The 19,277-nt window shown below is 38.9% G+C and overlaps 1 protein-coding gene across 1 annotated transcript in view; it reads right to left on the reverse strand.

Annotated features, from left to right (window-relative positions):
* The window catches only part of LOC112957051 (VPS10 domain-containing receptor SorCS1), a 269,061-nt gene that overhangs the window by 154,294 nt on the left and 95,490 nt on the right, over positions 1-19,277 (reverse strand). The window lies entirely within an intron of this gene.

The following is a 19,277-nucleotide window of genomic DNA, read 5'->3' on the forward strand; positions in this document are numbered from 1 at the left end:
CATCTTCCCAAAGCACTTTAAAATAAACATGTACAATGAGAAATGTTAAATTCAGCATGTAGGAGATGATGATAATGATTGCCATAAATATAAAAGAGCAGACAGCAAGGGGCTAAAGTTATCATTTCATTCTCCAAGCTCATACTAAATTTTCCTAAAGCTATCAAGACTTTTCTCAGCATGCCCCATTTTAGATGCTTCAGATGAGTTAATTTTTCTGTGAAAAACACTGACATCCTTGTGAAAAATCTAACCACACAGACATTACAATGTCTACAGCTTCGTCACATGGGCCAGCAGACTGTAYGGACAGATGTGGTTTTGTCTTGCTTTAGCAACACCATTCAGCAGAGAAAATAATACACTTCTGATACGAGCATTGCTGATAGAGACACTGACTACGTGTCCTTGAGAGGAACAAAAAAATGAACAAACACAACAGTATATAAGTATATATACTTATATATTATACTTATATGTTATATAACAGTATATAACTCTTTAGAGTAGTAACATTTATTCTGACATTGACTGGAATTTGGATCCATCATTAGCAGCTTTTTTCATTAAGCAGCTCGTCCTTGGCTAATTTATGTACTAATAGTCAAGTTTTTTAGATAATCAGCCCAAACCTAGCACAACTGGTATGCATAAACGGCAGAAAAATGAAACTTCTCTGGGAGAGAGAAAAAAAAAGTCGTTTGGAAACATAATATGTAGTTCCAGAAAAGAAAACTCTAAATAAAACTTGTAATTAAAATGTACAAATGCACTAAGGAACTTCCCTTGTGAGCAGTAGTRCAAACTTTCCTTCTGCTAATCACTGCAAAGCCCAGTCATTTCAAAGCCACCCATGCACAGCCATAATTTCCAGGTTCTGTCCTACCTAGGAAAACCGTCAAACCCACAGAGATATTTAAGGCACTTAACATATACTAAAGCCTCCTTTCCTTTTGTTTTTGATTGGGATTTTGGATCAGGTTCCTTACCTACAGATAAATACATTCACATAATAGCTTCTGGGATTTCAGGTTTTGCAGTCAGCATATGAAAAAAAGGCAACAACAAAGCTTATTTCTTTATCCATTACAATGGACTACATCAAAATGTCATTTTGGATTAAAGATGAGTGTTTCTATTCAGAAACTTTATTCAAAGCAAATGCAGGTGTCTGTCCTGGTTGTATAATTGCTGGCCTACAGATTCAGACTGTTTTTTAATTCTCCCCTCCTCCAAACATACGCGCATACGTGACCTTTGTTAGCTGGAATACGAATACCAAGTTCTTATTTACTGATTGATCTTCCCCTTCAGAAGGTCATCTCTCTTGGGAGCCCACAAAGTGAGCTATTTCCTCAGTGGACTGAGGGGAAGGATGCTCTTAGTTATTTCTATATTCAGTCTTTCAGAGATGTTCCAGTATCTAGGTAATGGGAGCCACATGGCAAGAGTTGGATCCAGTCTTATCAAGGACTGCTAGTTTATGTTATTTGTTCACATCACTCCTGCCTTTTCATAGTCAAGAGTTCTATAAACGTTTAGTATTTATCTTACATTAGACACATATATATCTATATGCACATCCTTTTAAAAATTTAAGTCAAAGAAATGTAGAGAGCRTAAGGGCCAAATCTGACCCATTGGAGTGAAGAAAAAATATATTATAATTATTATTTATTATAATTATATTTATTATAATTATATTTATTATATTTATATATTATATATTTATTATAATTATAAAAAATATATTAACAAAGTAATGCAACTCCTTTAAGCAATGATAGTGGTTTTAAAATGTGAGCCTCCAAAACGGGGCAAGAGTGATGAAAGTTTGACTCAAATCCTATTACAAAGTTGTTAAAGAAAAAAAACAGCACCACCATCACAGCACAGCCAGACAGATGCTGCAGGACTATTGCAAATAATCACCTCAGTCAGAATTGCCAGCTACTTTTTACTTTAAATCTCTAGGCAATTATTTTGCATTCACAGCTTTATTTACAGGTAATGTTATCTACAGATGGAAGCGTGTGCTTCTGTCAACATCCATAAAAGCAGCAAAAAGCTTGGAAAAACATGCAGATGAACAAATACGCAAGCGATCAAAGGAGCTACTGTTTGATCTCAGTCTCCTCGCTCTCAAATTACTAAAATCCAGGCCTTTTACCTGCCCAACTACAAGCTGCTGTTTCTCTCACACCACTCTAATTACCCTTAGTTTTAATAGGGGAATAAATGTTATGAAACAGCAGATGAGAACATAGCAGTACTTTAATACAAGGAAGGAGTTACGGATGTCACGTGCATGGAGCAGTGCAAGAAAGTGATCGCATCAGATGAAATATTGAGCCTACATGAAGGCATCACTGGGGTGTAACCCAAGGGGATATCACCTACCTCGGTTCATCATGTTCTTACGACATATAAACAGGCATTAATTGGCAGACTACATATTGAGCTCTTCATTTTTTTTGTTATTAAATGGGTATATGAAGCAGCAGGAGACTCCTTTCTATGTCCTGAAAACTGGCAGCCCTTTGGTGTCCCAGGAAGCTGCCCTATCCCAAAAGTCATTTAAAAGACACTTGTACCTCAGCAGGCTGTAGGTGGTAACGACAGATGACCAAACTCAAACCCAGATGTCTAAAGGGGAACAGCCTCGTATCAACCCACATCCCCCACCGTGTGCCAGGCTGCTCCTCTGAAGCTTTGTGGAGAGAACTCCATTTTGGTGTTTCTGTATAAAATGATTAGAGCAAGCTGGTATCCAGCTGAATCACCTGGAAGGGCGAAGCCCAGGACACAGAAGTGAAGCCATGCAGCTTCTGAACCTTCTGCCCAAGCGCACAGCTACTSATTAACTATATGTAACCAAATGAACAGCAAGCATCTTATTACGTCTTGGTGAATTGTGGATGTTACTGAAATCCTGTGGATAAATAGTTAAAATGTAATATCCAGAGTGTATTTTGCCTTGATTCTGATAATTTCACACCTGCTCCATCTTAGTTGTAATTATTTCCATTAAATCAATCTCAAACATTACCAGTAACTATTTAGAATCAAAGCCCTACTTTGTGTGTAAATCCCACTGTATTCTGCTAACACCCAAGATGAGCACTTTAATTATTACCAGTTCATTTGACAGCACAAAAAAAAAGCCAGAATTGTGGGACTGAAACTAAACTTTCCTGTGTAACAAATTAAAACCAAACTTGACTAAAAATATCTAGAATAATTTATATTTTGCAAACTGTTTGCAAGAAAGTTGACATTTAAATAGCTTCATTATTATTCATTGACAGGGCTTTTCCCGCTCCTACCGTCAGACTAAATGACATTTCTATTACAGTATTATAATAAACTTCAGCACATTTTAAATAAAGTCAGTGAATTCCATTAGTCYACCTACTGTCATGAATATATCTCAATCCATTCCTACCAATATTTCAAAACTATAATAGGCAGTCTGAATGAACCAGTAACATGAACCCTATGGAAATTATCTCCTTTCTTAAGAACTGCAGATTGAAATCCAGAGGACTGTCAGTTTGAATGTATAGATTAAATAAATTTTCTAGCAAGATTTTTTTTACTCTCCTTTCTTACAAATTAAGGTTGTCTGTTCTTATTTTATCTAAGCTGATGAAGACTTGGAAAAAAAACAAAACCAATAAAATAAACAATGCTTAAGGCTGATCAAAAWTTTTTTTTTCTTTTCTCCTAGATCTTTCTGAAATAATTCTACAACAAGAAATAAAAACATTATATCTAGAGTATAAGCTATGCAATGTCTTCTCTTTTGCCTGTGAGGGTGCAGTCTTCTCATAAAAGGCATATATTAACACACAAAAATCCATGTTCCAACTCATTTATTAAAAAGTACTAACTTTAATTGCCATAATTTATTAATGTTGTTGTTCTTTTGCTACCAGTTCCGCCTAGCTTTCATACACTGACATGACTCTGCTATTGCCCAAGAAGACTGTCTTTCRTATGGTATCCCCATCCTTCGTGCACTGTTCGAAGTGCTGCTCTACCTACTCATCAAGCAGTAGCCAACCCCAGGACTTACAACGTGGCTAGGGACAGCAGAGCAGGGCCACCCACCCAGAGCTGGAATGGGGAAAACAGAGAAGCTCTAGTTTGCTTCTGCTTCTGCAGATGAATTCATCCCTCTCMGCAAGAATCAAATATTTTGAGTAAGAATCAACAATAATTACTACATGCCCACCCTAACCTCCTATATAAATAGACCTGCCATGTGGCAAGTCTCACTGGCCAGCTGAGTACAAGACATCACATTAATCTTTACACGAACAGATTTTTGGGTCGCTTKCTTGGGAAGGGAGAATCATGGCGTGACAAGCTGCACTTCTCTGAATAAAGCAATAATTAAGTTATTAAAAAAATCTTCCATGCCTTAACATGAAAAATACTGGAGCTGGTAATTCAGTAACATTTATATTCCTAAGTCTGATGCTTCAAATACATTTGTAAACGCTACGGTAAAGGTCTTGGCATTTGCATTCCTTCTTTCCGGGGATCTCTCCAAGCTGAGCTGCTATTCCCACATCACTTAAATTGAAACTCTTTCCCCTTTGCGGTTTTATAGCCAACAACTAAAGTTTCCCATTGATTTTTGTCATCTCACCATGTTTCACAAAAGCTAATAAYGTCAAAGGCTTCTTCGACCACTAACCATTTAAATTCAGACATTCTTCCTATTAAGGCTTTCGCAAGCCATTGATAGATGCCACTTTTGACTTGGTGCCTGTTTCAACTCCTGCTTATATGACCCTGGTATTTATTCCAGAAGGAATCTGGAGTTCCCATCTCAGGTTAGAATAGAGCTATGGGGTTTTTTGTTCTCGTTTTGTCCTGTCAAATCTTATCCCCTTAGAGTTACTCTTGTTTTACAAAGAATTACCTTGTCTCACCTGAATGCCTCTCACCACTGGCTAACCTTCTCCCTAAGTGAACTCCCAGAGATCTTGTCCATTCCCAACACTAACTGTTTCACTAGTGCTGAGATGGAGGCACATTAGGGAAAGTTGTATGCTTTCCACCTTGAAGAACAAACCTAAGATGGKTATAAACCCTGGGAAAGCTCTGTCCTTGGACACTTCACGCAGCTCATTTGTACATATTTCTTCCCTAGTGCTGCACGGTGAGCAGCTGCTATTCCCCACCACTGCACAAGTAGGACTTAGCAAGGTAGAAACTTTAGGTAATTTTCCTTTGAGGCTTTTTAAGGCAGAAGACAGGCTCTTTAAGACATCTGTATCCCACTGAGCAGCCAGGTGATCTTAACACTGAGGCAGTTCTTCCCCTGGCCATGTTGTCTTTGATGAAGGCCCTTCTCCAGCAGGGACCAGCCCTATGGTGCCTTTATGTCTTCCTGGCCTCCTCTTCATCACTTGACTAATGAACCTTGGCTGAGTTTTAGCTATGACTCAGTCTACGCTGCGACTAAGCTACAGTGAAGCTTTTTGAGAGACTTTCCTGCATCTTCAGAAGAATTTGGTTCAAGGGGGCAGTTTTTTCAAATGGCCCAACAGCCATGACCACCCCGCAGTTAGCACTTTTTAAATGTGTGTAATAGCCCTGCTCCTGTCAGTGCACTAACACACTTCAAATAAAGCCTGACAGGTTGAAATGAACTTTTAGAGACATTCCCAAGAAAAAGAAAGCAGTTCAGGAACTCAAGGGATGCGAATGGCACTCTCACTGCATGAACACATCTCACAATTACTTTCCCCTCATGAGGCCCTCAGGGAACTGGCAGATTCCCACTGTTCCCACCTTATAGATGGGGGAACCTAAGGGAGAAAGAAATCTACCCTTCATTACACGGAAGTCTATGACAGAGCAAAACRCAAGTCCCTTCAGGTTCCAGGGACTTCCCACTCCACCCCAACAGCATAAGTTTTCTGGTGCTTTGCATGTATAAATATGCATTAAAAAGCCTTAATATGAATGCCAAAATGAAGAAACACATGGTTGAACTACATTTAAATCTACATTTAAAAAGATTTAAGCCTTCATTTTGAAAATGTCTTGCTTTGAGTTGTGACTATTTGTTASAAATAAAGTTACAAATTGTTGCATGACTTTACCAAAATGCATTTCCCCCTCCCYCTTACGGAAACGGTTTTCTCATCACAAAATAAAGAAGCCACCTACAGAAAATGCTTGAAAGACTTCTTGCTGGAGGGCAAGAAAATTAAAAGCAATAAAAGAAAAATCTAAAAATCAACATTCCTCTGCATAATCAGTTAAATTAATTCAATTTTCTTCTTTTTAATCAACTTTTATTTGGAGTAATTTAAATGAGCAGAAATATAAACTGTCAAATTTCTTTCAGTTTTTGGCTTAAAATAGTTTTCTTGATAGTTATGAATAATTTAAAGATAAGCAGGAAAAAATCTAGCTTTTTATTATTCAATATAGAATTTATATATGAGTTTCAATATTTATTCAAAAATCTTAGCTAAAGCAGAGAGAAAGGCAATGTGAGGGTGCACAGCCTGCCCTGAGGACATTTCCTAAAAGTGAACTGATAGATTCAAAGTGATATATTCTCTCAAAACACACCAGAGTTACCAGCTCTATGAGGCAATGGGTTGTTTATACCGGTCTTTCCATCCTTCTCCACTTTCCATGCCAYGCCATTTGGCAGAGACAACTTTTCCTTCATTAGGTTTTAGGAGACAGCAGTCTTCCTGCTTGAGATGGAGCAGTGGCTTCCATTAAAACTGCAATTTAGCAATTAAAATTGCTAAAAACTAATTTCACATCTGCTTTGCTTAAGCACAATGCTCTTTGGTGGAGACCAACTGCAAACACATAGATGCCTATGATGAGTAAATCTCAGTGCAAACTAATCTGACTCCTCTGGCTGCTCCTTGGAGACTAACAAATTCACTGGAAATGAAAGCCCCAGAAAGAGCCAGTTTGTAGTGTAGGCCATTGTGGCAAACAATAAAGGGGAGGAAAGCCAGAGCAGCGATGTGGGTGTATCTACCAGCCCAAGCTCTCCTGAGATATGTATCCTGTTCTACCGTGTCTCTTTAGATACTCACATCTCACTGAGCAAGCCACAGGGCAGCACAACTCATTTCAAAACTGTGTTTAACAATCCAAAGACATCCCATGYTTGCAAGCTGAGGCRTAAAGGGCTTTTTTTTTTTTTTTTTCTTTTTTTTCTTTCTTTTCAAATACCAAATTCTGTTACCACATTTTAAGCAGAACTAACAGTCCATTGTGTTGTGAAGATCAACTTTTCTTTTCCCTTCAGGCTTCAGAGAAATTGCAGCACAAATGTTGCATTCCCAAAACAAAGAGCAAGATCAGATTCTTTAGTGGACAAAATGTCAAATTGGGATTAGTCAGGAATGAGTCACGTTTTCTTCCCCTTTGAATGCCTCTCTAATGTCACATAATGCATGTCCTTTATGGCCTTAATTGCATCCTAGTTTGAAGAGAATTTCTAGACATTACTTGCGGAAATTAATTGTAAGCCTAGGATTTGATGTGGACAACCCTATTCAGGGGGCTATAGCTACACTTTAAAATCCCTTTCAAGTCATGCTTGTTACCTTATAACCTTGTTATTTTAGGGAAGATTTCCTGGATCTCTCTTCAGGTTTAAGAGCATTAGCCAAGAAGGTCTCCTCGCCCACTCAACTTGTTCCTTAAGACAGACTTGAGGATGCAAACCTCCACCCTTCCTCTAAGAGCAACCTTTACAGCATCCTCCACTAGGTACCACTGCAACTCCTAATGAAGCTATTCCCTGTGCCCAGCCTGACTCAAGGTCACAAGGTCATCAGTATAAATCCTATCTTAGCTAGGGTGGATAYTGAACCAGATTCAAGCTACTCCTTCTTATAATTATTTAAAAGATGATGTTCAAATTAAAAGAATCCTGACAGATTAATCAATTTCCTTGACATTTGGTTTATACTGGGCATACTGACATCACTGCAGTCTTACTCTTAAGGCCCTGCTGACAAAGTGGTTTTTTTGGGTGTTGCATCTTCCTGTCTTTACTCCACGTGGCTGTAAATCACACAAATAGCTAAGATTGCAGCACGATCATCCAACTATTAGCTTTCTAATTGATGGTAATGGCCAGAGTAAATTTCAGGCATTTCCATGAGTGGTTAATGGATTTTGTAGCTTGGSGGAAGAGCAGCAGAAATCTCTTCTGTTAATCAGCAAGATAAGATATAATCATAGATGTCCTACACTCCCCACCTCTATCATAACATTGAGTTTAAAGCAAGTTTAAGAAGTGAGTGTTGCCAGGCCAAAATAACAAAAAAATAAAACACTATAGGCTGAATTCAGTTACAGCATTTGACACACTAGCTCAACAGAGCTATATTTGAATCCATAATCAYGTTACCCATACAGAGAACTGTTTTAGCACATCTCCAATTAAGATCTAGGAATTTTATCAGGCCATAAAAATCCCATAGGTCCTACATGGCTTTCAGTAGCAYGGCTTACAAGCGATGCTTCCAAGTGAGGCTGTTTCACTGTGAAAGCATGTACAAGGCAATATGCAACCCTAGCTCAACTATGCCAGTACAAATCAAGAGCTGAAAGCTTAAAAGACCAAGACAACCTAAGACATTTTCAGACCACTGTCTGAAGCTCACGGCTGATATAATGGAACAACACTACTGACTCTAAAGGACCATTTTAAAACCAGCCTAGAAGGTGCATCATTCAAGCTATTTGGAAGATAGAAACAAAACCCATTTGGTATTCAATACGAGCAAGTTTTGGTTTTATTCTAATTCAARCCATCAAAATTCTGAAATCTGGATGGAATATAAGAGAAAAAGAGATTAAATCAAAAAATAATTGTTTTAGACTATTTCTTCAGACTAGTACCAGTGTTATTATCAATTCAAATGAATACTCTATAGCGAAGTCTAGATCTCACCCAAAGGCAAAAAAATACAGATAAAAAGGAAAAAAAAAAAAAGAAATATTTTCAATTTCAAATAGGTTCAACATTCAAAATATTCATTTTTAAAATATTACAAAAGACTTATCTGACTAATACAGCATTTTCCTGATGAAATCTAGTCTACTGAAGGTTTCARCCAGCTCTGAGTTCTAATAGTGATCCAGTTGAGTTACTCGGCCAAGTTGTTAACCCGCTCAAATATACATCCTTAAAAAAAGGAATCTGTTGCCTGTATTTAAAAGCTGTGCTTGTCTGAACCTTGGGGTCTTTGCAATATCTGTATGCGAGACAAAATACAGAATATAGAACTTAAAAGTCATTAATTACTGCTTTAAAACATGCAAATGCAGTTTTTCCTTTTTTTTTTTTTTTTTTTTTTTAAAATCATCTGAGACAGCCATATCATTTTTTGTGCCGGTTTCAAATAGTATATACATCCCTCATAGCCATGATGCTCTCTTCTTGGTTGGTAGGAGTATATTTATCATTGTGTATCTCAAGGATCAGTGAGTTATAAAGCATGCTATTTATAGCTACTTTTGGGGTATCAAGAAAGTRCCAGTAATTTGTTCCCTTGACATCTAACCTTAGGTCAATTCCAGCAGCAGAAGATGGATTTTTACAGGAAACGAAATGAAAGTCCACAGCATAAGATTAATACAATTTCCTAAGCCTGAGGAGAATGAATGCCTCACATCACTCTGTAAAAAAATGGTCAGCAGCAATGTGCTCTGTATCAAGAATATAGCAAGATGTGGTCAAGGTGAGGTGTTCAAACAGTCTATTAAAGAACTGATTCACTGGCATTTTTGTGTGCAGGAATTGTGGCCTGATAATCCAGAAATGAGCTCAGCTCTTCTGGTTCCTTGATTTTGAAAGTCATCTTTGAAAGTCAGTGCCTGCTACAGATAAAATGGTATCTTGCTTTTATGTTACTGGTAAATGATGAAATACAGCTAAAGTCAGGCTGTAAATCCCATATTGAAAATATCTTGTACAAGATGAAGCTACTATTTTCCTCAACATTACAAAAACACATTTTTTAATTATTTTTTCTGTCTATGAAAATTGAAAAACTACAGACCAAAATATTTAAAAAGAATCTTTAATACTGAAATTCTCATTGATGGGTTATAACCATCTATTACTCATAGCTTGTACACAAGTACCTCAAATAAATGTAAAAGAAATTGGACCAAAAGATTTTTCCCCCAAAGCCATCAATTTTTAGTTTATTTAGATTTAATAAAAAAGTCTTTCCAAAGCCGTAGATGCCTGAAGACATTAATTATACAATCTAGTCACTAAAATAATGCTTCCAACAGGAACTCAGCTTTAGAAATCCTTCTACCTTATCATAATAAATCTATTATCGTCAGCTATCATCAACTCCCTTTAAAGCAGGTGCACCTTTCAATGCACTCAAAGGCAGCAAATTTCTGCTTCTCCTGCTCACCAATAAGAACACACTCCTCAGCCACCAAAAGCCAGGCTCTATTTAATTAGCAAACAAAYAGTAATTGCAATACAATGGTAATTGACAGCAGCTTATCTTATACAACCTTGAACAACTTCTGCCAGATAAGTTCTTTAAATTGTGCAGAGTGAGGACTTTTTTTTATATCTCTAATGGCTTTCACTGAAACATCACAGTAGTCCCCTTCTTTCTTTTTTTTTTTTTTCCCCCGCTCAGCTAATTTAGCATAAAGTCAGAACAGATAAATTTAATGTGGCGGTGAGTATAAAAAACTTCTAATTCCAATTAGTTCCACCGTCTCTACAGCAAACACTGGCTCCCTGCTTTTCTTACCATCGAAATCCAGCACCTTATCCCTAACTATTTTAGATTTTTTTCCTTTTAAAGAACACCATCTGCCCCCTAAAAATAACACACTTCTSGACCTCCATCCAACACATGACCACAGAAGAGCCATGTAAAACCCTAAATTTACACAAAATCACAACCTTTCTCCAGCAGGATCCATCACTCCAACATATTGCCCTCCACTAACACTATCACACAATTATAAGGGACTCTCCAAGGACAGATATGTTCATGTTGATGTCTGACTTACTGGACAACAGGCAAATAGTGGTGCATATTATATACATCTACTTATATTTTTATGGTAGGAAGTTGCATCAGAGAAAAAGGAAACAATTAACATACTTGACAGAGAACATCTTAATGCTTGCATGCAGGCAATGCATCCTACTGGGTCCCCTGCTCACAGAAAGGATTATCTGGATATAATTAAGAAGCATTGCCTGATACTACATAGAAGTACTCTGTATCCCAACCCAGATGGCTAAAGCTGTACAAATTTCACCTGTGTGCAAACTAAGTCTGACAGAACAAGAATTATTAACAACACTAGGTTCAGATTTGCTCTTTGAATCACACAGGTCACACACTATGTAAAGATAACAGCCACAGAAAGGATTCTTCACAAGTCTTTGGCCATTTGTGGGGGAGATGCTTGCCAAGTACYGTCCCTCTGCTTGATGGAAAGCCACTGATGAAATGCTCATAAAGTGGAAGGTCTTCATTTTAGTTTTGATTTATTAGGGCCCATTTAGATCAGATTCTCATCCAAACAGCCAAGTACTGTAGATGTAATGGTGGACTGTGAGGAAGCGAAGGAGGCAGGAACAGATGCAAAAATTAAAATATATAGTTCAAATGGGAACAGTCATTCCTGTATCATAGGTAGCCCCAGGGACTCACTTTCATCACTACGTAGATGCACCCACAGTCCTTTCATCTATCAAACAAGCAGGAGCTTGATAAGCAAGATAACATTTCTTAAAGGTCCAGTGACAGGTGAAAGAAGACCAGACAAATGCAACCAATGCTTTTAAGTGTCCACAAATCAAGTTCCTGCCAAAAATGCACTGCTTCCCATCCCCTTCTTCTGTGGCTTAGAACTGAGACACTGTAAATGCACAGAAAACAGGCAGTGCTTTTCACTGCTCCCAGAATAAAGTTTCTGTTTGAGCACACAACTTCTTGGGTGGATAAGACAYTTTAACCTTCACATCATGCATGGTTTTTTCCTTATCCATCCTCTTTCCCTGTTTTAAAATTTATGGTTACCATTTAGGCTGATTTCAATTTCCATTAATAAGAGGGGCAACCAATGTACATTTAAGTGAATTTAATCATGTCACAGTGACAGGTTTAGCTTAAAGCAAGGCTTCACTTAGAACTATCAAGTAAATTTCTCTTGAAAAGGTCAGTTTAACATTTAACAGGAGGGTCCATTCCAGACAAATTAGAATTCACTTCACTTATTTTGAGTGCAAACACTTTTGAAGCTGCCTTCAACAGAGGCACGTCATTCAAAAATAAAGCATCAGGCAGTTAAGGGAGGAGGTCTGCTCATGCCTCCATACACTGCCCATCCAAAGGGTCCTGAAGACTGGGGGCAAAGTTCAGACATTCCTCCTATGTTATTTCAGGTCAGATCTGCAGCTGGAGCACACCACAGAGGAGGGCAGGAGGAACATGTGGCCAAGACAGGCCTTGAACAGATCAGACTTATTTCTAATGGCTACAGGAGAGGAGGGGTGGGGGAGGAAAAAAAAAAAAAAAAAAAAAAAAAAAAGGGGCATCTGTTAAGTTTATTTGATGGCTTCTAATTCCTGCAAAGTAAAAGGTAAAAGAGAAAAGAACATTCAAATCCTACCTTCTCTGAGAATCTTCTGATTTTACAGTTTTCTAGTGCAGCTCCATTTACTGGTATTTTCCACACCAGAGACTTCTGGCCAACTCAGTCACTCCTTGCACACAAGTTGTTTGATATCTTTACCCATCTTATTGCTCTTATTGAACCGTTCTCAAGTTCTAACACATCGTTTTTGAAATAAGATGACCAGAACTGCTCACAGTACTCACGTAACTGCTTTATACTGTTGCAGGATTTATAATGCCCTAGGATTATAGAACTGCTTGAGAAATCCAGATTCCAGTTCAAGAGTTTCACTGCTTACTGAAGCTTAGATGAACCTGCTGTCATGGGAAGTGATGCATAGCCACTTAACTGATGTGAATCACACATCTGAGCTTTGAAGGTGCTCAGCAGACTCGGAAGATGCCTGTTCCCATCGATTCAGCAGAATCTTGTTGTGCTAAAAGCTCATGTATTCACACCTGCTAGGAGGCAGCAAGATTTGTCCTGCTGGAAGGAGGAAAAATCCATTCGGTGGATTCCTGCTGGAAGGAGGAGCAACATCCATTTTGTGACAGATTTCATAGCCCTTTTCTCCGCCATTCATAGCCAGAACAGTTTCAGAAATGCAAAATTCCTCACAAAATGCAGGAATTTATATTTTCCAGTCAACTGAGTAGCTTCATCATGGTGTAGTTTTCCCTGTCATCTCCACAGCTCTCTAGGAGTCCTGGAGAGCCCTCAAAGAATATCTTTGACTCCTGCACTGTCACTGGCTGCGGAACCTTCATTATTTCACAGGCTCGTATTACTGACTAGAATGGGCAGCTGTGGTGTGGAGCGGGAGGGAGTTCAAAGGGCAGGGATAAAATCGAAATTTCAAGTCAGTCATTCTGCAGGACAACTTTGGAATGTTTCAGACACGTTATCACAATAGCAAATGCCAATCTGACAAAGCAAAACTTATAGGAAAAAAAGCCCTGAGTGCAATTTCCCAACAGAACATCAGCAGGAGCAGATTAGTTAGTTCCGTCAAGACATCCACTGAGTTGAGACAGACTSTGGTTTTTGTGGAAGAGGGGAGTAGTTTACAGTAAAAGAGTCRGTTAAGGTACTGATTCTTCTGTAGCTGCCAGAGCATTAGCTCAGCAGCTGGGGCCAATTTTACAGCTACCATCAATCTATTGAAATAATACTCAATGATTCAAAGAACCTGAACTTAGGACCTGTCCTTCTCTCTGAAGAGGTYTCTCTAAGCCACTGGACTTCTAAATATCATGGAGTGACAATCTCTCCTCCAGCCTTTCAATATCCTGGTGTGTAGGACAGAAGAGGTGTTTAATAATRCAGCTGCACTTGTGATTGAGGAGGAGGCTAACAGACTCGCTGCCAATTTGGCTAATCAAGCTGAGAAACTGATTGGGTTCAAAGGAGGAAAGATTCTCCCAGCAGTGGTTATTAAACTAGAAATGATACCCTGTACATTTCCGGTGCAAGAAAGAGGATTTACTGGTTCATAAAACAGATGAGAACAGAACAGCCCAAAAAAGCTCACCTATGAGTAAGAGCTAATAAAAATCAAGTATAGGATGTAGCTAAGATTGGACAGGCTTTTCCAGGTTCACTGCAGAGGATCAAAGAACATTTGCACAGAAGAGGTTCTTGTAAGGAAAAACATTGTTCCAGAAAAGCCATTTAGGTTGGGCAATTTTAAAGAATTGCTGATGGTGATGAGAATTTTTTTGCAGCAAACGAGTCAACAACATCTCAGAGAGAGACCATGACAGACCAAAAAAAAGGAATAAAAAGGGAGTTCCTGCAGGAAGTGCATAGTCGCAGAAGAAAAGCTACTTTCAGAATGAAAAGTAGATTCACCCACGGGTGACACAGCAATGATCCCATGTAGCTATCAGCACTGTGTGTGATTTTCTGTGAAAACAGAAACTCAGGCTTGGTGGCAATATGAAGGTAACTTTTTTGAAGAATATTTTAATTCATGAAAATAGAACAGAACCTGTTGGAGAATGTAACCCTTGTAGGTTTTGTTTGTTTGTTTGTTTGTTTGTTTTATGTTAAAGGGAAAAATCCTAAAGTTATTAGTGAGGAAAACTGCCATTCCTTCTGGATTTCTGCACTAAGGATTTTCTAAAGGGTAGTTCAAAATGGTATTTACAAGATGTAATACATGTGGGGTTGTTCTATACTAAGTTTATTATTGCTTGGGTTATGAGACCTTTGTTATAAGAAGAGATTAGTGGTATTTAAGAGAGAGCTGATAGTGAAGCAAATGGAGGATATAAGGAGTAAAGCTCAGAAAAGGCTGCCTCTTAAACAGTACTTAAGAATCATGCAAGGAACAACTATCAAATCAGGTTAAGGACTCTGACCTGGGGGTGTCAGAGTAAATGGATCTGAAGGACCCACCAGATATAAAATACCTTGCTGCAAAGTGTTACCCTGAACTACTTCACAATTGTTTAGGCCAAGTATGTTTTCACTCCAGCATTCATGCTGTTCTGCTTAAATATTTTCTCTTACCGGTTCAACAAAAAATATCTTCTAGTTTAAGGGAGCTGACCTTTTTATTCACCACTAAAAGAAAAGAGTGCATCCTGCCAGATTTCTTCAGCCACACTGATAATCATGGAAGAATGAAATGTCACCTTGTCCAAACACAATATTGCTCAACTAATCCACAAAAATTGTATAGCTAGGGTCAAATTCGTGATGTTTTTCTACCCCTGTGCTTCAGCCTGAAAGAACCCCTAACTTCTGAGAATCATGGGAGGGTGAACAGGAAAAGGAACCACACTTACTGCACAAGAAACRGGAAACAAGGAAAAATGAAATACTCCAGTGATTGCACTGACACCCTGAAACACAATGTCTTTTTTGCTTCCTTGAATTCAGCCCAACACACTGCAATAGAGGTATTGTCTTTGTCCACTGGACTTGAGCATAATTTTCAATCCTTAGCTCATCTAAACAAAAACCTTCAAATAAAAAGCCCTATGGGGAATTCAGGGAGATATCAGTTCATCTAATTAGATATAGCTGTCAGAGAAGCTAATCAGCATACCCAGAGGCATCCCAGTGACTGGTATCAGCTGGGGAATTATTCCAAATTAACCTGGGAACTAAGGAAGCTCACCTTTGGGAGCTATTGGAATAGATGTCTTTTGTTAAAGGAGAGAGAGAGAATAATGCAGAAAGCAAAGCAGAAGCCAAGAGTAAAGTATGCTTTAGAAAATTAGGAGTGTAGATGGGAGGAAATCATYTTTGTGGCAATTGTTAGACAAGCTGATCTGCAGCGCTGGTGGGCAATTCCGTGCCTACGTTAGGGCAAGCACAGATATCTGAGCATAATAAATTACTAATCTCAGAAAGTCAGCCTRGAGTACAGCAAATTCTAGCCTTGGAACATAATGAGTAAGTAAATAACACATACCTCTGCCTGAGCAAGTGCAGCTAGAGCTCTGTTACTTCATGTCCAGACTAACCTACTCCTAGTCTATTATTTCAACTAAAGGAATAGTCTTTTTTATGCTGCATGAAGACATTATTACTCTCCTTCTCCATAACTCTGGCAGAAAGGCAAATCTAGCAATGCATCTTTATTACTGTACACTCTTGGGTATTAACCCTAGCTGATCTTGCTGACAGACAAGTTGTCTGAGTAGGAGGCCAATAGGTTCAATGTCTTCAGTGGAAGTGCCTCCCTTTCATAGGACACTGTCAGTAGAGAAATTATGATGCTAGCCTTGTTTCTGTTTCTCATACAGACAATGTGGACTTCTAGTTGGCATTTTATCCTAATGTTTGCATTGGGACATTACAGAGCAATGTTCAAAYGGTAGCCAAGTTTCTGAGCAAACTCTTCTGCAAGTTCAATGAACTTGCRACAGCACACTTGCTCCTTTTAGCAGAACTACTATCAGCTCGCAATCTGTGTGGATAAGATTCATCTCCCCCRTATCTCTCTCCCAGCTATACAGCAGCATTACAGTTTTTTTGCTCTCTCCAGAACACATGCACTAGCTGCATCTGGTAGCTTAAGTCTCAGGGCAACCACCAGCACCCACTMTGTAAAACAACCAAGCAAGGAAGTTTGGGGCTCCTTTGTGCAGAGCAACAAAGCTTGGCTTGGTCAGGAGTGTTGAAAAATACCTGCAAGATGATTATGATTTTCCCTGTTGTCTCCCAGAGAGGGCACAGCAATCTCAGTAACACAGCAGCAAGGATGACACACTTCCTTGGCCATTGATCATACTTTCCCACCTGCACCCTGTTTTATTCCTTTCTGACACAGCACAGCAGCTGCCAATCAGCCTAAGGAAAAAAAAGTGATTGGCCTCAAATTCCTCCTTAGAATTTGCCTTTGCCTTAACAACATCTCCAATCCCTTGGAYAATGAAGCTATTCTCACAATTGAGGCATCAGAGTTTGATTCTCCACAGCCTGGGGCATTCACAAATCTCTCTCCTTTATTAACTGTTCACACACTTCAAACCTCTTCTAAATCAGATGCCAACAGCAGACAGTGTGAACTTCTCCTAGCAGTAGTCAGCAAGCTATAGCTCACTGCCTGAAGTACCCACCACAGTCCTTTCCCCATTGCATTGAACTCATCTGTTTGCTGTATCCATCTATCTTGCTACAGATATGTGGATGCCAGGGTACATTTGTAATACGTGCAAACTGGCAAGCACCCAAAGAAACAGAAAGGAATATATTACAAATGGTAATTCAATTTGTAAGAATCTTACATAGCTTTGGATAACAGAAGAAAATAAAAGGCAAAGTAGAAAACAACATTCCTTCTCTTTGAATATGAAAAGCTGGTCCAAATCTTACTGCATTCTAGAGCAGCTTTTCCACAGACTAAAATGAGAGTCTAATTCCCACATATAATCACATGAAAGCCTGTTAGAGGTTTATGGATTGAGAAAATAAATACAGCATATCTGCATTCAAAGTTCTTACAYGAATTCACATAAGACCATATAAATTTATTATATAGCTGTCAGAGCAAGGCTTAAACTTCTTGAAACTAACAAAAGAAGGGACAGCAGGCAGAGAAGCAGCATTGTGGAGAGGAAAGGAAGAGACAAACCTGTGTGGGAGTACCAGATGATAATAATACCCAAACAGTGGGATATTAAGTCATGCACATGATGACTGTCAGGTGTAGGTCAAATACACATGTAAATTAAGGCTCTAAGGCATCTGAAATTTTGCTGGAACACTCAGCATCCTCTTGCCTTCCTGGATGGATCTAAACTCATTAACTGCAGCTGTAAGACATTAGTTCCTTCTGTGCAATAGAATAGGTGCCAAATTTAACGCAGTGATGCCACCAGGTTTACACCACATGTCTTTTGTCTAGTTTTTCTATCTGCCACACTGAGCTATGGCCTTTCTGTTTTTTTCTAAAGCAACAGAAATCCTTCCTCTTGAAGAGCAGGTATTTAAAGCTACTCACATTGGTGCTGCTGTAGCAATCCATTTCTGYTGAATATTAGAGGGAGCTAGGAGTTCCTACATAAAGGCATATAGATGGAATAGTATTGGTATTATTCCATGTGTGATATTATCCAAAGGCACTGATAATAATGATGGGAAAACTTACAAGTTCCCCTTTCCGCCCATTTTCTTCTCCATTAGTGAAAGTATATTTGTAGTCAGCAGAGATTGACCCAGAATTAAAGGCTCAGCGCAATAAATAGGAGCCCTGCCACAGATTCCAGACTCCCCAGGATCACATCAGAGATGATCTGGAGGTGATCTGGTCACAAAATGTAAACAACTTGGATTTGAAACCATAAGACAGGCAACATGCAGGGGGAAAAGCGGGAAAAAAAAACAACAAAACAAAACACACGTCTCTGCTGCAATCAGCAGCCAGGACTCGGGTTTATATTTTCTCCCTCCATACTCTCTTCCAACACAGAAGAAGTCTGAGTATCCCATCTAACCTATCAGTGGTCCCAGCACAAGAGCAGTGACCGAGATTTTAATAAATAAAAAAACCACCATATTTCTTAACAGTTGGAGCTTCGGACTAAAGAGGCAGAGACTTGCATTCAGCAGCCTCTATGACTTGAAATAGGATATTTTAGGGAKCTAAAAGGCTGRATCCTCCCTGGCCTTTCCTGGACASTATCCAAGTATCCTATTAGGAACTAAAAGGTGCCAGCATTGCATCTGCCATGCTGCCCTGMGCAGACTCCATTCCACAGGGCTATTATTGTACACCTCCAATCAAGACCCATGTTCAATGAGGATGAGGGACATCCATGATGTCCCACTAAGCACCTAGAGGTGGTTCCCTGCAGCTACTTTAGAGACTTTTAGAGACTTTGGTCTCTTGAACAGACCAAAAGACATCAGACATCTATGACCCGTCCTATCACACAATGAACCTGAGGGTTTTGTTGAAGCAAAGGCTGCCCCTTAGATTTCATTCACAGAACAGAGGAAGCAGGTACTAGAGCTTTAGGTCTCCCYGGTTTTCCCCTGTCTAGGTAAACCTAACTCTGGATGCTATTTCTGACCTTTATTGCCAAGAGAAGTCTCTYTGCTATTTAATCACTATCTCCAGTKGGAGGCCAGCCTTT

Source organism: Nothoprocta perdicaria, unplaced genomic scaffold (genome assembly GCF_003342845.1).
Source record: "Nothoprocta perdicaria isolate Ctin4 unplaced genomic scaffold, notPer1 scaffold_7, whole genome shotgun sequence".
Lineage (NCBI taxonomy): Eukaryota > Metazoa > Chordata > Aves > Tinamiformes > Tinamidae > Nothoprocta > Nothoprocta perdicaria.